Here is a 6586-nt window from a genome sequence, read left to right as displayed (position 1 = left end):
GCGGGGGAGAGGAGATTGGCTGTGCGGTAGTCTGGGTGCCCACGCCCTCACTCCCCGCCCCCCCCACTCCCCCCTTGTAGGAAAATCCCATCTCCACACTAGGGCTAGGACACTCTGGAAGCTCAATGGAGCCTCATGCTGGCAGGAGATGATGGCTGACTTCTAGTGTCCAGCCATTGAAGTAGCTTCTGCACCTAGCATCTGAGCCTAGTATGGTGGGTTTACCGGTGCAGTCAGAGGTGGGTCCGCAGGGGTGAGTGACAGCATCCTGTGATGTTTCCCTCACTGTTTACATCAGTGACAGTTGAGCATGGTGGGGGAACCGGTTGTCCCCCGAGAAGAGGCTGTGGAGACCCGACAGACTCAGCCACAGAACTTATATACTAAAGCAATTTCAGACACGTTTTTCAGAGCAGGTTTTGCCAGTGGCCTCCTCACGTGGGTCCAAGTTGTGGTTGTGGAAGAAATGAAACCAAACGTTCTCTAGTCACAGAGATAACAAAATTCTCTATGTAAAAACTGACCCACAGACTCTTCAAACTGGCAGTCAAGTCAGCGAAGTATCAGGAAATAAGATCAGGCTATCCAACGAGCTTTCTATAGACTAGAAACACACCATCACAAACAGGAAATCTAAAATACCATCTGAAAGAGCTAAGGGTTCTAATAGCCAGCCTCTTCTTGGGTTAGAGCCACATACCAAATCACTTAGCTTTCATGTGAACATTGGGCTTCATATAAAATAAAAAATAAATCTTTTTTAAAAGTTAAATATAAATATAAACATAAATGGAGAGATGACTCAGCGGTTAAGAGCACTGACTGCTCTTCCGAAGGTCCTAAATTCAAATCCCAGCAACCACATGGTGGCTCACAACCATCGGAAAAAGAGATCTGACGCTCTCTTCTGGTGCGTCTGAAGACAGCTATAGTGCACTCACATATAATAATAAATAGCAAGCAAGCTGACTGGAGCAAGCAGAAGTCCTGAATTCAAAATTCCCGGCAACCATGGCTCACACCAACTACAGTGTACTCACACACATCAAATAGATAGATAGATAGATAATCTTTTTTAAAAAGTTAAAAAATAACTGCAATAAAACTTTAAAAAAACCATTTACCTTATAGAATGAGTACATTTAAGAAATATATTTTTGTCGCCAGGCGATAGTGGTGCATGCCTTTAATCCTAGCACTCTGGGAGGTAGAGGCAGGTGGATTTCTGAGTTCGAGGCCAGCCTGGTCTACAGGGTGAGTTCCAGGACAGCCAGGGCTATACAGAGAAACCCTGTCTCGAACCCCCCCCCAAAAAAAACCTCCCCAAAAAACCCAAAAACAAACAAAAAAAACCCCAACCCCCTCCCCCCCCCCCCCAAAAAAAAAATCAGTGGTAGCGCATGCCTTTAGTCCCAGCACTTGGGAGGCAGAGGCAGGTGGAGTTTTGAGTTTGAGGCTAGCCTGGTCTATGGAGTGAATTCCAGGACAGTCAGGGCTACACAGAGAAACCCTGTTTCGGAAAAAAGAGAGAGAGAGAGAGAGAGAGAGAGAGAGAGAGAGAGAAAAGAAAAAAAGAAAGAAAGAAATATTATTTTTGACAACTATTATATTCCCGATGGTCGCCATCACCCTAGAACAGGTGGGCAGATTTAGAATCCCTGCCTCTGTAGGCAGGAAACCTGGGAAGTTCATTTGAATACTCCGCCCAGGAGGTAACCTGGGTGGAGTATTCAAATGAAAATCACGTGTGCTGCGGGGTTTTCACCTCTGGTGGCACAGGTTTATCTGAGTGCCGCTGCAGGCTTTACAACCCATGGAGGGCAGAAGTCCCAGAGACAGCACCACACCCTGCAGACGCTGCCCCTCCTGGGTGGAAGCTGGTATCTAAAAATCCTCAGCCTCTCTGTGCCCAGCAGAACTGACCGGTGTTTTACAGACTTTTTGTTTTCTGATGTATGTGACTTTCGTTGCCCACGCTCCCCCTTCTCCCCCCCCCCCACCATGTCACTTCCCATTTTTCTTTATCTCTTTGTATGCAAGTCCTTAGTTCAGGTCTGGGGTTGGCTTCTAGGGAAAGACCAGCCAAGATGAACACTGATAATTTTTTTTTCTGACATCCATGGGTCATCTGGTCTGGTTTGGATACCTCAGTTTGGAGACCACTTTTCCATTTCCCGACAACAGCTGCACCTGTCTGACTGTAAAAGGCTCTCTTAGGTGTGACGCAGGCTCCAGGCTTCCTGTGCCTTTTGGCTTCTACCTGAACAGGGCCTTGAGTGAACACTGAGAGCCAGGGTTTGTAACCTCGGGCCTCCGGAGGCCTTCGGCTACCTGTGGAGAAGGGCGGTGTGGAGGTGACCATGAGGCTGGCTCCTGGCTCTGCCCACTGAACTCCATGCAGTTGATTGTGGAGCACAAGCCGAGCTTGCCCTAAATGAGGACCTGGGTCCAATGAATGTCAGACGCACGAGTCTCACAGAAGTTACCTCAGGTTCCAGCACCTCTCTAATAGCCCAGCGATTTCCCTCACTCAGGTGTGGAATCCCACCAGGTTGTGGGGAGTCCTGAGCGGGCGGGGAGTGCCCCTTCCAAGCTGTGCTATCAGAGCCCACAAGGTGGACCACCGCTGACACAGTGAGTGTGTGTCAGAAGAAAGCAGTCCCGGTCTAAATCCCGGTGACCAGCTGGTGCACAGGGACAGGTGGGCACCGGCAGCGCCTTGGTAGAGCTGGCTGTGACCAATAGGACAAACTGAAGTTCAGACTGGAGCATGCTCACTGAGGATGCCTGGCATCTTTTCTTTTTTTTTTTTTTTTCTTACCAGCTGAGCATGGTGGGGCTCTCACTGTGAACACTACACGCTTCCTTTAGGGTCCTCCGCGTCTATGGGGCTGAAGTCCAAGGCCGTGTACGTGCAAAGCCAATACTCTTCCCTATGCTGGCTAGTTTTTGTTTCAACTTGATGTTTTGCTAGAATCATCTAAGAGGAGGGAACCTCAACTGAGAAAATGCTTCCATAAGATTGGGCTGTAGCCAAGCCTGTAAGCATTTTCTTAGTGATTGATGTGGAAGGGTCCAGCCCACTGTGGGTGGTGCTGCCTCTGGGCGGGTAGGCCTAGGTCTCAAAAGAAAGCTGCTGCTCTTTGCTCTTTCCTCTCTCCCACATACTCTCACCTCTCTGCCCCTTGGGCTCTCCTCCCCCACTCCACGTGGTCATGGCTGGCCTCCATTCCACTTCTCTTCTCTACTCTCTCTCTCTCTCTCTCTCTCTACCTTTCTCTACCACTAACTCCCATCCCCTACTCTGAATAAACTCTATTCTATACCAAAAATAAATAAAGAAAGAAAGAAAGAAAGAAAGAAAGAAAGAAAGAAAGAAAGAAAGAAAGAAAGAAAGTTGCTTACTTTATGTAGGTAAGGTTGGGCCTTGGCCTGTCAGCAGAAGCCTTGAGTGGAGTAGACAGAGGGCGCTCCTGCCCGGTGATTGGAGCAGGGACACCCGGCACCTTTTCCAGCCTTTGTATTAGAACGGGAGTCTCAGTTCTCCCTGGGCTGCCAGAGGGTTAGCTTTCGATTGAGAAACTGTTGGTTTTTTGTTTTTTTTTTTTTTTCCTGGAGAGATTCAAAGAAGCACCAGTTTGGTACAGTAGGACATCCACAGGCCAAACTATTCCATTCAAGTCCAGCTTGTAAACTAATGAGCTTAGGGTTCCTACTAGGCGCACAGGTGCCTGGGTTACTTCCCTAAGGGTGACTCAAAGGCGGCAACATTACAGAAAAGTCCCGAGTCAGCATGGGAACTCTGAAAGGCTGGAATCTGCTGTTAACTTCCACCTCTTATGTAAACTCTAGCCCTTTCCAAGACCCTGGGAAGCTCGGAGGAGATTTCTTCAAGGTCACCTCACATCTTATAAAGATTGTGAAGGCCAAGCTACGGCTGGAGGGCAGAGTTCAAAACAAGTTGCACACCAGCTTTCCTGAGCCAGCGTCTTGGAATCCGCCGGCCTCCTCCCTCTTCCCCCTCCCTTCCCTGTCGCCTCAGGGGTTTCCCTGACTGTCCCACCAGCAGACAGCAAGCCCGATTTGCAGAGCCTGCTGGGTTCCATGGTGGAAGAGTGACCAGGCTACCCATGCCCGCTGAGCTGGTGAAGTCCAGCGGAAGGAGATGTGACAATAGTTTCTGCATTGTCCCAGTTTGCCACTGTCCCCTCTCCTGACACGTCACGTTCCTTCCTCAGAAGAGACAGATTTGATTTGTGGCATTCCTAGGGGTTAGACAGAGGTATTCCACCTCCTATGAGGTGCTGTGGTGAGCACCTGCTAGCCTGAATGTCTTACTCTTGCACTCCACACATCACACGGGGCCCAGTTGACAGCAAGTCAAGACTCCTTGATCCCTTCTCTGGCTGCCTCTCCCAGGTCCCGTGCGCCGTCCTTGGCTTCAGGCCAAGACCTAGAACTGGGGGATGGGGAGAGGCAACCCTGGCTAGAATGACTCCCTAGGGACCAACAAACCAAGGAGCTCTGAGCCCTGCTACCATAGGCATCTACCTAGACTGGAAGTGCCACATTTTTTTTAAAGGTCTTTCCTCGATTGTAGAGTGATGTGCAGAGCAGGAGAGCCCCAAGTTTCCCACACTTTTAACACTGAAACACCCTCCTAAGTTAACTTAATGAGCCTCACTATCTTATTCAAGAGCACCAGAGGCCCATGGTGATCACTGCCCACACAGGAGGCAGTCAGATATCCAGATCTGCATGTACTAGGAAGCACACTCTTGAGATACTCCCTTGTTTGGGTGATTTTTCTCATATTGGTTTTGAAAAAAGTAATCTTTGAGACTTAGGTGGTTGTACAGAGGACAGGGATTCCTCTTCCTGGAGAATATGACTCACTGACCAGCAGTGGCCTTCTGAGCCACCTTCAGCACAGGGACCAGTGACTCTGCCTCTCATGCCCATGCCTTCCTTTGCTCTTGAGGCACATGGGTGTGACCAGACAGCTTGTGCCCTTGTCAGCCTCCGTGCAATTCATTTGACCCTTTTCTGAGCCTCACTTTCCTCATCTGTACAATGGGGAAGATGACCCTATGTGCTGGCTGGTCTTAGGTCAGCCTGAAACAAGCTCGAGTTATCTGAAAGGAAGGAACCTCAGTTGAGAAAATGCCTCCAGCTGTAAGGCACTTTCTCAATGATTAATGGAGGAGGGCTCAGCCCGTTGTGGGTGGTGCCACCTCTGGGCTGGTGGTCCTGGGTTCTCTAACAGGTTTAGCAAGCCACGATGAGCAAGCCAGTGAGCAGCACTCCTCCATAGCCCCTGCGTCAGCTCCCTCTGCATCTGCCTCCACATTCTACCTGTCCCTGCTCTGACTGCTTTGGATGAAGTGTTGCATGGAAGTGTGAGTGAAAGAAACCCTTTCTTCCCCCAAGTTGCTTCTGGCTACGGTGTCTCACCAAAATGCCTGCTTCCTTTCCTTGGTTACAAGACCGAGAACTGAAGACACCATGTGGTGAAGACTCGTCCAAATGTAACTGAAGTGCAAAAGCTATTTTGATGGTAGTTTGAGCTTGGGATGTCTCCAAAGGCCTGGTGTCAATGGCTAGTTCTATTGGGAAGGGCAGAGTAGGAGGTCTTCGGATCACTGGAGACATGCCTGCAGAGGGTACTGAAGGACTGCCAACTCCGTTTTCTCTCTTCTCCCTGGTTGTGACCATTCCCTCTACCACACCCAGCCACCACTATACAGGTCCAGCTGATCATGGACTGGAGCCTCTAGAACTTAGAGCTGAAATAAAGCTCTCCTCTCGATCAACTAATCATCTCAGGTACTTTGTTACAGAAAGAATGCTGGCCAGCAGAGGGAATAAATACTACAGAGTTAAATTACAACTTATAAGATCAGAGAAGGGACTTCCTAAAAGGTTCCTTGAAGCCAGCTTCAGAATGAAAATGACAGGTTCTAGCAAAATGCCCATCATGTACACATTTGTGCAACATTTATTGAGTTAGTCTCTGGGCATTTAAGCCTCATAGGCCCGAAGGCACCTGGAGCGAGCCAAACTATTAAAAAACACACGTCTATAGCAGCTCAATCCAAACAGGCGTTTTTCACTCGCTTTAGTAATAACCCGGGGCTGGTGAGCAGTTCTCTGCCGATTCAGCGAGACCCAGCTCTTTCCAATGGAGGGTTTCCTGACCCTGCCCTCTGGCATTTGTACCCAGCTTTCCACAGCTGGGGGAAGAGCCAGAGCTGAAGTATTTCTGTTCACATTCACGGACAAATAACCCAGTTAATCCCGAGGACGAATCTGGCTGACAGGAAGACGGCAGTGTGCTGTGCAAGGCGTTATGTTCCGGTGGAGAGGTAGTTAGTTGTTCAGCCCTTTTTTGCTTTGTATCGTTTTTTGAGACAGGGTTTCTCTGTGTAGCCCTGGCTGTCCTGGAACTCACTCTGTAGACCAGGCTGGTCTTGAACTCAGAAATCCTCTTGCCTCTGCCTTCCAAGTGCTGGGATTAAAGGCGTGTGCCATCACAGCCCCTGTCCTTCAGTTTTTAGATGAGGAAGTCTACACCGGAGCAGTAAGC

The sequence above is a fragment of the Apodemus sylvaticus genome, chromosome 3 (assembly GCF_947179515.1).
Source record: "Apodemus sylvaticus chromosome 3, mApoSyl1.1, whole genome shotgun sequence".
In the NCBI taxonomy this organism is placed as follows: domain Eukaryota; kingdom Metazoa; phylum Chordata; class Mammalia; order Rodentia; family Muridae; genus Apodemus; species Apodemus sylvaticus.
The sequence above is the reverse complement of the archived record's forward strand: the minus strand, read 5'-3'. Positions refer to the sequence as shown.